This window comes from Aplysia californica, unplaced genomic scaffold (genome assembly GCF_000002075.1).
Source record: "Aplysia californica isolate F4 #8 unplaced genomic scaffold, AplCal3.0 scaffold01034, whole genome shotgun sequence".
Lineage (NCBI taxonomy): Eukaryota > Metazoa > Mollusca > Gastropoda > Aplysiida > Aplysiidae > Aplysia > Aplysia californica.
In genome coordinates this window covers 169,843-181,800 of record NW_004798304.1, presented here as the reverse complement: position 1 = coordinate 181,800, position 11,958 = coordinate 169,843, and positions in this window count along the sequence as shown.

Genomic DNA, 11,958 nt, shown 5'->3' with positions numbered 1-11,958 from the left:
TCTCTCTCTCTCTCTCTCTCTTACATACACACATACACAAAGTTACCTACCTGTTAGTTCCACTCAAGAAATTAACAACCTTGTCCGAGTGAGATGAGACTGATGACACTTTGAACCGGAGCGACAGAAGTGCAAATCGACGGACAAATAGACGGACTGGCAGCGCCACAGAAGAATGTCACTCACTATCATAACTGATTAAGAACTCGGGTACATTCACCTAACACCATATCTTCCCTTATACTCAGTGCACAGTGCTGAAAGTTTTATCAAATCTCTGTTTGATATGATTTGCTGATTCATTTGAGAGCTGCCATAATGTCCTTCAAGTAAAGGCAAAAGACACACTTATTGTACAATGATCAAATCATCTAATAATAATGATATGAAACATGTCTGATTCTCTAGATCAGAGTTTGATAGATGTAAAAAAAAACCAGCAAATCAAAAGGCTTCTACGTATTTTGGAGTTTGATCTCTTGTTTGAACGCGGCCCTCGAGAACTTTCCAGTCAGATTTGATAATGCAAACAATGTCAATATTATAAAGTGTGCACCGGCTGGCGCATTCCTTCAAATGTGTCAATTAAAACCATCATTATCAAATTGGGATTTAACGAAACTTTCTTCAGTGTGCACTGAGCGTAACCGAAAACAAAAAAGTACGCTTATATCACCAGCCTCTCAGATAATCATAGAGCGTTAAGAGGTGCTTAAAAGTAAACTCATACAATGACAAATCACCAAAACATATCACTTCGTGAAAAGATAACAGTATCCAATCACACCTGATAATTAGAGATAATGCATTTGTTTTTCATCGCGTGCCACCTCGTCTGAGTTCAAAGGTTTTGCTGATGTGTTTATATACCCACCCATGAACTCCACTGATCATCGTATATGATTAAAACGGTGAACCCGTTTTCGGCCAGCTTTCTTCCGCCACTATTTTACTCGTTTTCGTCCCACATTTGCAGTATAATGTAACCCATTACTGGGCCATTACCCTTCAACAATACCTATAATAGACAGAAGAAGAAGAAGAAGAAGAAGAAGAAGAAGAAGAAGAAGAAGAAGAAGAAGAAAAAGCAACATAGTTAAAATAAAATTATCAGGAACAATAATACAAACAATAGAATTAATTTGAGAAAAATAACTTTAAAATAATAAATGCAATAATATTATTACACAACAAAATATCTAATATCTTAAGAACCTGCATTACAGCAGATTGTATGTAATCAGTTACATTGTATGAATAAGTTCAATTAGATAATTCAATTCATACATTCTGAAGTTATATCCCTCAGATTACAATCTTTATTTTTTTTTCCAAGAGGAAAGCAGATGTCTATTCTCATTTTGTGTTTGATCATTCCATTGAGTTACATTTTATAAGACCAATCTCCTCGCGGTTTAGGGAGTAGAAATATGATGTATAAACACAATCATTGCAATTTTTTTTGTAGACGGTCGCATCCCTTTACCGACGTCCTCGTGTGTAAAAAGTGGATAGAAAGATGAAAAGACCCATGTTTTACATCACTATCAACTTGCGAAGGTTTTTTTTGTTGTTTTTTCATCATTTCCTTCATACTTGAATTAAATGGGTAGTGACATATTCATATATTTCATTCAGACAGGTTGATAGAGGGAGGGGGGGGGGTATAATAATATCCCCTTTACATCAGTAATAGCAATTGTTAAAAATAATAGCGATGATAACGATACTTGTAATAACGATAGTGACAACGATGATGGTAATAATAAAAACAACAATCCTGACAAAGTACGTCCACCCCCCTTGCACCCATCAGTGAAATACTGGTTATGATTACTATATAAGTCATGAATAAGTTGTAATGTAACATTTTTCGTTGATGCTTAATTTGTCTTATCTTTTTTTTATGTTGTTCTTTAGTGTTAGGTCCACATTAATGTCACAATATTGTTTCCATAAGGATAGTTTTTGTTTCAGTGTGGTGGGCATACATTTTTTCAACTTTCAAAGTTCCCATAACCTCTTGCGTGCTTTCTACAATGTTTGACCTTGCTTTCCGGGTGTGGAATTAGCTATTACTCTCAATGCTTAATTTTGAATGGTGTCCAGTTTCTGTAGTTGACCTTTTGCTCCCTGGTCGTATTTCAGATTTTTGTATATCAATGTTTTTATTTTTGAATTTATCCCCCAGGTTTTTCCTGCTGTGTATTTCAGAATATTAAGGATGTTGATTCCTTTCTCGTATTTTTCAAATTCTCCTTAAACTGAAGGAATTTATCAAATGTAACTTCTAGATATTTTACTGATTTTGTAGTATAGACGTTAGTTTCATTTATCAACAGATCTGGGCATAGTTTTTGGCTAAAGAAGATTGCTTGGGTTTTGTTGATAATTACTTTAAATCCAGGATCTGTAAGAGTCCGGATGAGGACATTTGTTGAATTTTCGACTTTTAAAAATGAAAGTGGTATTCATTTTAGCTCTCTTTTCAGGGGCATGTTTGGCTTTAATCCACAATGCAGTGTCATCTGCAGACTGTCCTATGCTTATCATGGGATATTTTTTTTATTGCTCCAACTGAATTTATCAATGTGTTTAAAAGTTTGAGAGAGATTATAGCTCCTTGTGGAGTTCTGTTTTTCCTGACGCCTCTAACTTTAACCTGAAATGTTCTTTCATTTAAAAAAGTCCTTGATATAGTTATACACATTGCTTGTTATCTCCATTTTCATAAGTTGTTCAAGAGTTCCTTCTTTCAGTAGTAGATCGTAAGCCTTTTTTAGATCCAAGAAAACTGCTGCCGTTACTTTCCCAAACGTTGTACATTTATCCAGTTCTTGAGTTAATCTCAATAACTGGTCGTGTGTTTGTCTTTTTCTTCTGACTCCCGACTAGTTGGCACATGAAGATTTGTTTTTTAACAATGTGTATGAGTCAATTATTTATTATTGTTTCCAAAACCTTTCCAAGATGACTGGAGAGAGATATCTGTCTATAGGAAGCTGGCTGGCTTATATCTTAATTCGGTTTTAATATTGGTATTATTGTGGCGCGTTTGAATTCGAACGGAAGTTTACCTTTATTCCAGATTATTTATGATTGTTTCCAAAACCTTTCCAAGATGACTGGTGAGAGAGATCGGTCTATAGGAAGCTGGCTGGCTTATATCTTAATTCGGTTTTAATATTGGTATTATTGTGGCGTGTTTGAATTGGAACGGAAGTTTACCTTTATTCCAGATGTTATTGAAGAATTCTACTATTTCTATCTATTTTGGGTTGTATGGTAATTGGTCATACATTTTATATGGGAATCATGACCTGGGATCCTTTTTTCTTAATGCTTCATTCATTTCTCTATAAGTTTTATCAAAATTTTCCTTTTTATCATCATTTTCTTGTTTTTGAAAGAGATGGTGATCGAGTTATGTATGTTTTAGTTTTCCTATTCTAAAAGATGCATCTAAGTTTTCATCATTACCAACAAATTGGTTTTATAACGTCTCAGCTATGCCTGTGTTTGAAGTCAAGTCTTTTCCTTCAAGTAATTTCAGTGGAAGAATGCTTTTGCGTTTCATATTTGTTTCATCAATTGCACGTATAGTTCTCCACACTTGTGAAATTATTGTATCAATATTCATAGATTTACAGTAGTTTTCCACTCTTGTTCCCAGAAGTTTATTATGGTACTGGTTGCAAGATTTCTGGCCTCTATCTGTATCTCTTAAGAGTTGTCTCTGTTTTATGTTTTTGATACTCTTAGAAGGCCTTCATTCTGTTGTTTTGATGTTGTTTTTTTGCCTGATTACATTCCTCATTCCACCAATACACTGTATGTTTTGCTTTTTTTGGCAGAGGTTTTGGGGTCTGATTTGCTTTATTAGGTATTGTTTGTTTGGCTATTTCGGTTACTTTTGTAACTATATTATGATGGTATACGTCCACATTGTCATTCTATTTTTGTCCTTCCCATCTACACATGATTGGCTTATTTTTTTAAATTGCTCATAGTTTGCCTTTTTGTTTTAAAAATAAATTTAGTTTTGGCAATATGATGTCTTCTTCTTTTCTTGTCAGCTGGTTGTTATCGGGAAGTGATCACTTCCCTTAGCATCCTCCATCACGTTCCAAATAACTTCTTTGTTACTTTTCACGTTGCTCGATGGAGAGAAGTCAGTTGCAGAATCTTTATGATTTGTATTTTCCGCTATTCTTGTTTTACTTCCTGCTTTGTGTAGAGTAACGTTGTTGTTGATTATCCAGTCTAAAACAATATTCCCAGCTTGATTTATTCTATCTTCCCATAATGTTTGACTACTATTGAAGTCTCCCAATATGAAATGGTTACATAAGATGGTATTGATAGATTCTAAAAATATTCTCGTTTTCTATCTATTAGCTAGAGTTCTTCTGTATACATTAGTTATGTGAGTTTGCGTTTCGTTTTCAAGGAAGATTGGAATTGTATCAAAATCTCCTGTTTCGTTGTTGCACCTATCTATTTCTCTGAAAGAGTGCTTGTTTTTGATAGCTATTAAAAGTCCAAGATTTGCTTGATTAAGACAGGTTTGAATGCTTGAAATTGTTTTAAAATTTAAAGTTGACATGCCATTTTAGGTATGTTTCTTGTATCGCTATTATATATCTATGTTGTCTCAGTTCTTCCTGGACCAAACAGTCAAGTTCACATTTCTTCCTTAAAATGCTCCTTGCGTTCTATTGTAGAATTGTGAACTTTCCATTTGAAATGTTTAATGCTTTCAGTGTTAGACATTTTCAATATAAACATAGGCTATAACTTCTATAATTGAGAAATGTATTTTTTCTGTTGCCTTTTTCCTCGTGGAGGTTCGTTTGAACCCAATGACCGCGATTCAGATCGAACCCGGACATCAGACTTGCGTGTTGTTAAAGGTGTGGTGTCGTTTTGTATAGGGGAGAGCTTTTGAGCTATTTTTCCCCCAGAAGCTGAGCTACATCCTTAGATGAATTCAAGCTTGATAAAGGAAAAATTAGAACGCCGTTTTTAAGTTGTTATTTTTGTTGTGTTGCTTCTGTTTTTCTTGGAGTATTTGCAGTGTTTTTGTTCGGGGGGGGGGGGGGGGGGAGGTGTTGTATATTTGGTGGCCTCTGATGATGATGTTTCCTTATTCTCGGAATGAGCTAGTATCTCTTTTTATTTTTCTCTTACTGTTCTTTCTATAAGTTGGAAAAGAGTGTCGATGGAGATATTACCAACTGTTGGCTCATCATTAAACGTAGGTTTCTCTTTTGGAGCGGTATACATGTAGTTGTTAGTCACTGGCTGAGCATAGGATTTGTTTGTTCCTGTCTGACCCTCCTATGTTTTTATTAATTTTTGTTTTTTTCCCAGATTTGTTCTGAATTTTGGATCAGTTGCTCTGTGTGGTCCTTGGCAGTTAATGCATTTCACATTTTCTTTGCATTCTGCTCCCTCTACATCTAATGCATAATTTTGTATCTTCTTTGCAGTGAGATGATTTGTGTCATATTTTTAAAGAAATTTTAGGTACTGTGGAAGTGCCTTTATGTACGGGTAAACCTTTCTTGACCCAAGCGGGGTTTTGATAGCGCCAGGCAATACGTTACCCGTGATCTGCCACAAGAAATTAACAAGTAAAAAGCACGAGGCTAATCCGTGTATATCTATGAAAAGTAATCAATGAATGAGACTGATGGCAACTCGAAGTAGATCTAAAGTATACAGTGTCGACCTTCCCTGTCGTCATATATTCCTTTGTAAAATTATTACAACAAATTCTTGTTTTGATCAAATATTCATCTTAGGAATGCCCTAAATATTTCTTTAATAGCTGCTCAAACAAAATCAACGAGTAAAAATCACTAACTGATTGAAAAAAGGGCCCCTCAATGCAGTCCTAAAGTTTAAAGTGTACGCACCACATACGCACACAAACACACACACACACACACACACACACACACACACACACACACACACACACACTCAGCGCAAAAATGCGTCCGGTAGCGCGATCGGTCGGTTGCCGTTGGCCGAGGCCGCCAGAGCTCAGGTGCGGCTTGACCAATCAGCGTGCTCGCTTTCACCAGTGTTCCAAGTCTACCGCTCGGCAACCGACCGTGCGTAATATAGCCCCAGATGAGTAACTTAGCTCTGCTGTTGTTGTCGTTGTCGACGGCTCTCCGCAAAGGTCCTTTTATATATATCGGTTGGTTTGCTCGACTCTCCGGCCGCACCCGCTTCCGCGAGCCGAGACATTTTTTTGAACACTGGGAGCTGGAAAGGGTGACTTTTTGAAAGATGTTCAAGTATGTGTTTTGTATTTGATTCGACTCCGGGGCTCCCCACTCGCCACGAAGCCCAACAAGGAGACACATCACTCGGATAACCAGAACTGTGTCAGGGCTACCCCGAAGTTGCACTCTTCACGAGAGTGTACAGGACCCCTCCCGTCAAGATTGACCCAGGACTGAAGGGGTTTCAGCTCCCAACCGATTGAGTGGCATGGGCCGTGCCACCCTCCCGTCTAAGAGAAAAACCTGGGCCAAAAAGGTGTGTTGGCGAGGGACAATCCCGCAGATTAATCCACCTCAACCTTTAGGTACATGGTTTCCCTCTGCACGGGTAGCACCTCATGGTCAACGAAGAGCCCATTTTGTGGGATGGATGACCTCTCGTTTTGGTGCACATGACGTCAGCGGTGGATGAAGAGATAGAAGAAGAAAGGTAAAGAAAGGAGAAGAAGAAAATACACAAAAGTAGATGTCGCACATGGATCCAAGAGGGTTGAGATACATGTGTGTCACTACGTCATTGGAGCGGTTTCACCTCCTACAGACGGGGTAGTGGGTCACTTTACATTCCCCTAACCAACCGGGGCGGGGGGGGGGCGATTTTTTTTATATAATTGATAAACCTTAAATCTCAAAAAGTATTTTGGATTATATAATTTTTCTTTTTTCTGTCAAAAAGCATGCCTATTTATGAACTCGTGACACCTGTTTTTATGAGGGGGGTGTGTTCATCTATGTACAGTTAAGATTAAAGGAGTAAGAAGATTTCGAAATGTAATGTTCATCTATAACACAATATAGTTGACTAAAAAGCATATTTTAACTCCCCTACACAGGAATATATAAAAAAAATTGGAGGAAATAAATATCACACCATCTTTGGACATTAGTGAACAGCGATAATGCCAAGTTTCAAACATCTAGTCCAACAGTTTCTTGTTGCGATATTTAAGGATTATAAGAGGCTAAAGTCCCTGAAAAATTAGAAGCTGGGAAAAACATGTCTCTATAGTACACGTTGTAATCATTGGTTCATGATAAAAATACATTTTCCCCAACTTCTGGACCAAATTCATTTTTTCAAATAACTTTTTGGTTTTCTTTAGAGGTTAAACTGACCGTTTAAGCTGTAGCACAAAAATTCGATATTTTCACCCCAATTTCGAAATTATTGTGATGGAATCGGTATCAAGTTCCCATAAACAGAGCACAGGTCGAACATCAGGGTCCTACCTTTAAACCCTGATGGATATTGCATTGAGTATTGAAATTGGTTTAATCTGTGGGGTAATCGTTCAATGACAAACCCTATTCATCCTTTCCTTTTTATTGGTCCTGATCCTGCTTATGTAAAGCGTTTCAAAGGATTATATACTTTGACCTCATTTTATTGACAATTGATCGTATTCTAGGTGAGTTATACCGTATTTGTGAAGTTAAACTGAGATGGTGAATCAGAATACTCCAGAAAGGCTCTCACATCTAACATCGGTACGAAAAAAAATGAACATCTTGTTCCAAAATGTATGTGTCACTTAAAGTTACAGCCAAGTAGAGGGGGTTTTTTTCAGTCCTGCTGTTTTGTTTGAAAGCATCTCGAACATGTCAGTACCAAGTCACTGTACAAATAGATGTTAGATACTTATAGACGATGAATAAGTGAAAGTAAAGTTTAAATTTCAAGCCAATAAAAATACACCAAGATTGCGATCCCGATAGCAAACAAAAGTTTTTCAAGAACCTGACTAGACAAAGGTAAACTGACTTCGGGGCAGGCAGACTTGATTTGTCTACAGTAGTCAACCTCATCAAGAACATGTACAAAGGGACAAGTTGCAGGGTTGTACATGATGGCCAGCTCACTGACAGCTTTGACATCAAGACTGGTGTGAGACAGGGATGTTTATTATCACCGTTCCTCTTCATATTGGCAGTCGACTGACTGAAGAAGGAAATCACAAGAGGACACAGACATGGTATACAATGGACACCATGGACACAGTTGGACGATCTGGATTTTGCAGACGACTTGGTGCTTCTGTCGCACACCCAGGAACAGGTGCAAGCAAAGACTTCAGTATTTAACAACCTATCTCAAAGATACAACATCGGGCCTGAGGTTTGAAACCCCGAACCCGCAACCTCACGAATACGACAAGCCTAACTACTAGACTGTCGACGCGATAGCCAAGTGACCAATGGCCTCACAGTCACATGTAGATTTTGTTGATAAATAAAATTGAACTATATTCTTGGACTTGAACCGTGGTGCTTCTTTGTGTCTTGAAATGTAGTTTAAAAGCAAGAGGGAATGAACTTGGTGAAGGGCAGGTAAAAGGAGGAAGGGGAAATAAAGGGAGGGGTACTTTATATTTTTCCAATACCCTCCTTAATTCTTTCTTGCCTGCTCTCGATCTCCACACATACTATTTCTCTTTTCTCTCTCTATCTCTCTTTCTCTCCCTCTCTCTCTCTCTCTCTCTCTCTCTCTCTCTCTCTCTCTCTCTCTCTCTCTCTCTCTCTCTCTCTCTCTCTTTCTTTCTCTCTCTTTCTATCTCTCTCTCTATCTATCTATCTATCTGTCTCTCTCTCACACACACACACACACACACACACACACACACACACACACACACACACACACACACACACACACACATACATACACACACACACACACACGCACACACACGCACACACTATTGTCAAAACTTTCGAATACCCCTGTACTCCAAGAGTTTAAAAAAGCCAAGGTGACGCTCAAAGAAATTTTAGTCCGGTGTAAACGGGAAGGGAGGGGATATATACATCGTCGACCCCATGATACAATGTCACAACCCGAAAATTTTGAATTTTTTTAAATTGCCATTTCTTATGCTGTAGTATCGGTTGCATGTGCTCAAGAAATATTTGGTCGACATTCAAATTCTAAATGTCGAAAAAAAGCAAAAAAACACAATGTGCAATGCCCGCAGGCTGTCAAGTTAACTGTTCTGTAAGATCACAAGCTACGCTCTGCTGGGCAGCATAGGCTAAATGAGCACTTTATGACCACCCGCATAGCCACGCGGTATAATGGTGGGTCCACCTAAAAGTGTCTGCCCAGACAAAAGTCTGCGTCTAGGAGACTCATGATATTGTCTCTTAAATGTGCCGAAGAAAGCATGTACACATAAGGACCAGCCGGTGTAGACAAAGGGGTACTAATTTATTGCACTTTTTCGACTGCTGCAGGGAATCATGATGCTGAGCTAGGTAAGGACTACGATCTGCAACACACTGTGCTTAGCCACGAGATTTATCCTTGATGTATTTGCTGAATCGACCGAAAGAAACAACGAATCATAGAGATCTAGATCTAATTCTTATTATGATAGATCAGCAGAGTCCAAAATAATTATTCTTGAATGAACAATTTCTACTTTGCCTTCCAAACGTTCCAAGTCATTTTTGTAGACAAAGTTCCTCTAAGTTTTATTTGGAACCAAAGTTCAAAAGTTTGACGGACGTATACAGAATTTATGTAACAAAACGTGCAGAAAGGGAAAAGCCTGCTGTGGGGCTCGATCTATTCAGGAAAGAGTTTAACCAAAACAATTTAGCGTTGTTCCAGGGGGGGAAAAGACCAAAGAGACATTTGCGTTGGGTACCAAACAGGTAACGTAACAGAAGATGTGTGGGTAGTTCATAAAGAAAGCAAAGAGGCAGCGAGGCAAGAGAAAGACATGGATAAAAAGATAGCCCTGGAGACCCAAACACATGAACCATCAGACAGAGTGGGAGTCGTCTACATGGATCTTCAATCTGTCTTGTTGAGTCCCATGCTGAAGGCCTGTGCTCTGTACTATAAGACAAAGCTTGACGTGCATAACTTTACTGTTTACAATATGGCAACCCGGGACGTGAAACGTTATGTTTGGCATGAGGGGAAGGTGGACTCACTTCTGACGAATTATCATCTTGCATCGTAGACTACATACGACCTCTTGCCAAGACCTATGGCAGAATAATACTGTACATTGATGGGTGCCTTTAACTAAATAAAACCGTCACACTTGCCAGTGTCATCTCAGCTCTGACTCGGGAGCTCAACATCACAATAGAACAGGAATATTATCACAAAGGGGCACACCCAACTATCCCAGCTGTCCGAACCACTTAACTTTCGAATTTGACAAAATAAATTGTGGTTCAGAATCATTTAAAGGGTGCACAGTTTCATTGAGGAGCCTGAAGTCACTGTAGTTTAATGTTCAGTTTTTCCTTAGTTTCGTTTAGATCTAGTCATGGGAAAGTCCATCGTCCGTCTTCTAAGACGCCATTGTAAACAAATGAGGTTTCCTGGCCGTGCACACGTATTCCACGCCTTTGAAATTATGGAGTGTACAACCACGAAAGCGGAATAGAGAATCAATCTATATGCCTGCATCTATTATATATTTGACAACTTGGAAACGCGGGTGTCACTTTTCTCTCAAGATTTATTGCTCCTTTCCAGTACACTGTAAATATAGTAGGCCAATGACTTTCAGTTGATGTTAATGCACCGATCCTTCCTTTCATCGAAAGGGGGCCCAACTATTATATATTTATATATATTATAAAATGTTGGTATTTACATCCCTGTTAGCGAAATTTAGATCGTTTAGGAGGACACACACCTTGCCTGTGAGGGCCAACCCTTCAAAAAGGGTTACGACATCTCACCAGAAAAATTCTCCCCACTCGGAAAAGTCGGGTCTCCTGCGTGCGAGGGGGGGGGGTGGAATTGAGAGAGCGAGCGAGAGAGCGAGCGAGAGAGAGAGAGAGAGAGAGAGAGAGAGAGAGAGAGAGAGAGAGAGAGAGTGGGAGTGAGAAAGAGATGAGTGAGGGAAACAAAAGCAGAACAGAGAGAGAGAGAGAGAGAGAGAGAGAGAGAGAGAGAGAGAGAGAGGAGTGGGAGATGGAGAGACAGAGAGGGGTGGTGAGAGAAAGAGATAGACAGAGAAAGAGAGACAAAAAGAGAGATGGCGGGGATGGTAAAAGGAGGGGGGGGGGCACCTTTTACTTCTTAACCTATTGTTTTTCATTTCTAGTGAACAAAACTACTTATTACCAAATCATGTACATGACCCAGTGGCTCTTCGAGTATCTGTTGGTGTGGTTGTGAGGGAGATGGGAGGAGAAGGGAGGAACAGAGCAAAGATGCGAGTATAAAAGTTTAAAGTGTCTCAGTACGTGTGTAGAGGAAGAGAGTGAGAGGAAGACCTCCGAATAATCTAACGATTTTTTAGAGCATATTATATAACATACAGTAACGAAATGGGGGGTTCGCTCTTCATTTAAGCACCCACAGTAGCGAAAAGTGGCGGCCATAATAGTGAAAGGTCGAGAATGTCATACTTCAAGTTCATTGTTTCTTATAACTGTTATGTCGAAAATAGGAGAATATCCAGCCTGCAGATAGTGGGTACGATCAGCAAGCAAATCCGTTCATGGATCCTGGAGAAGAGAGGGATGGGTAGGGAGGGGGGGTGGCAGCTATAACATTGTACCGCCAACATTGATACATAATATTATTCGCCAACGAAATAGGCTAACCATTTAATAAGTAGATCTATTTTGTTGAGAAGACGTAGGATATTGGTGCAAGGGCCGCACAGTCTGCATTGAAAACGGAAGT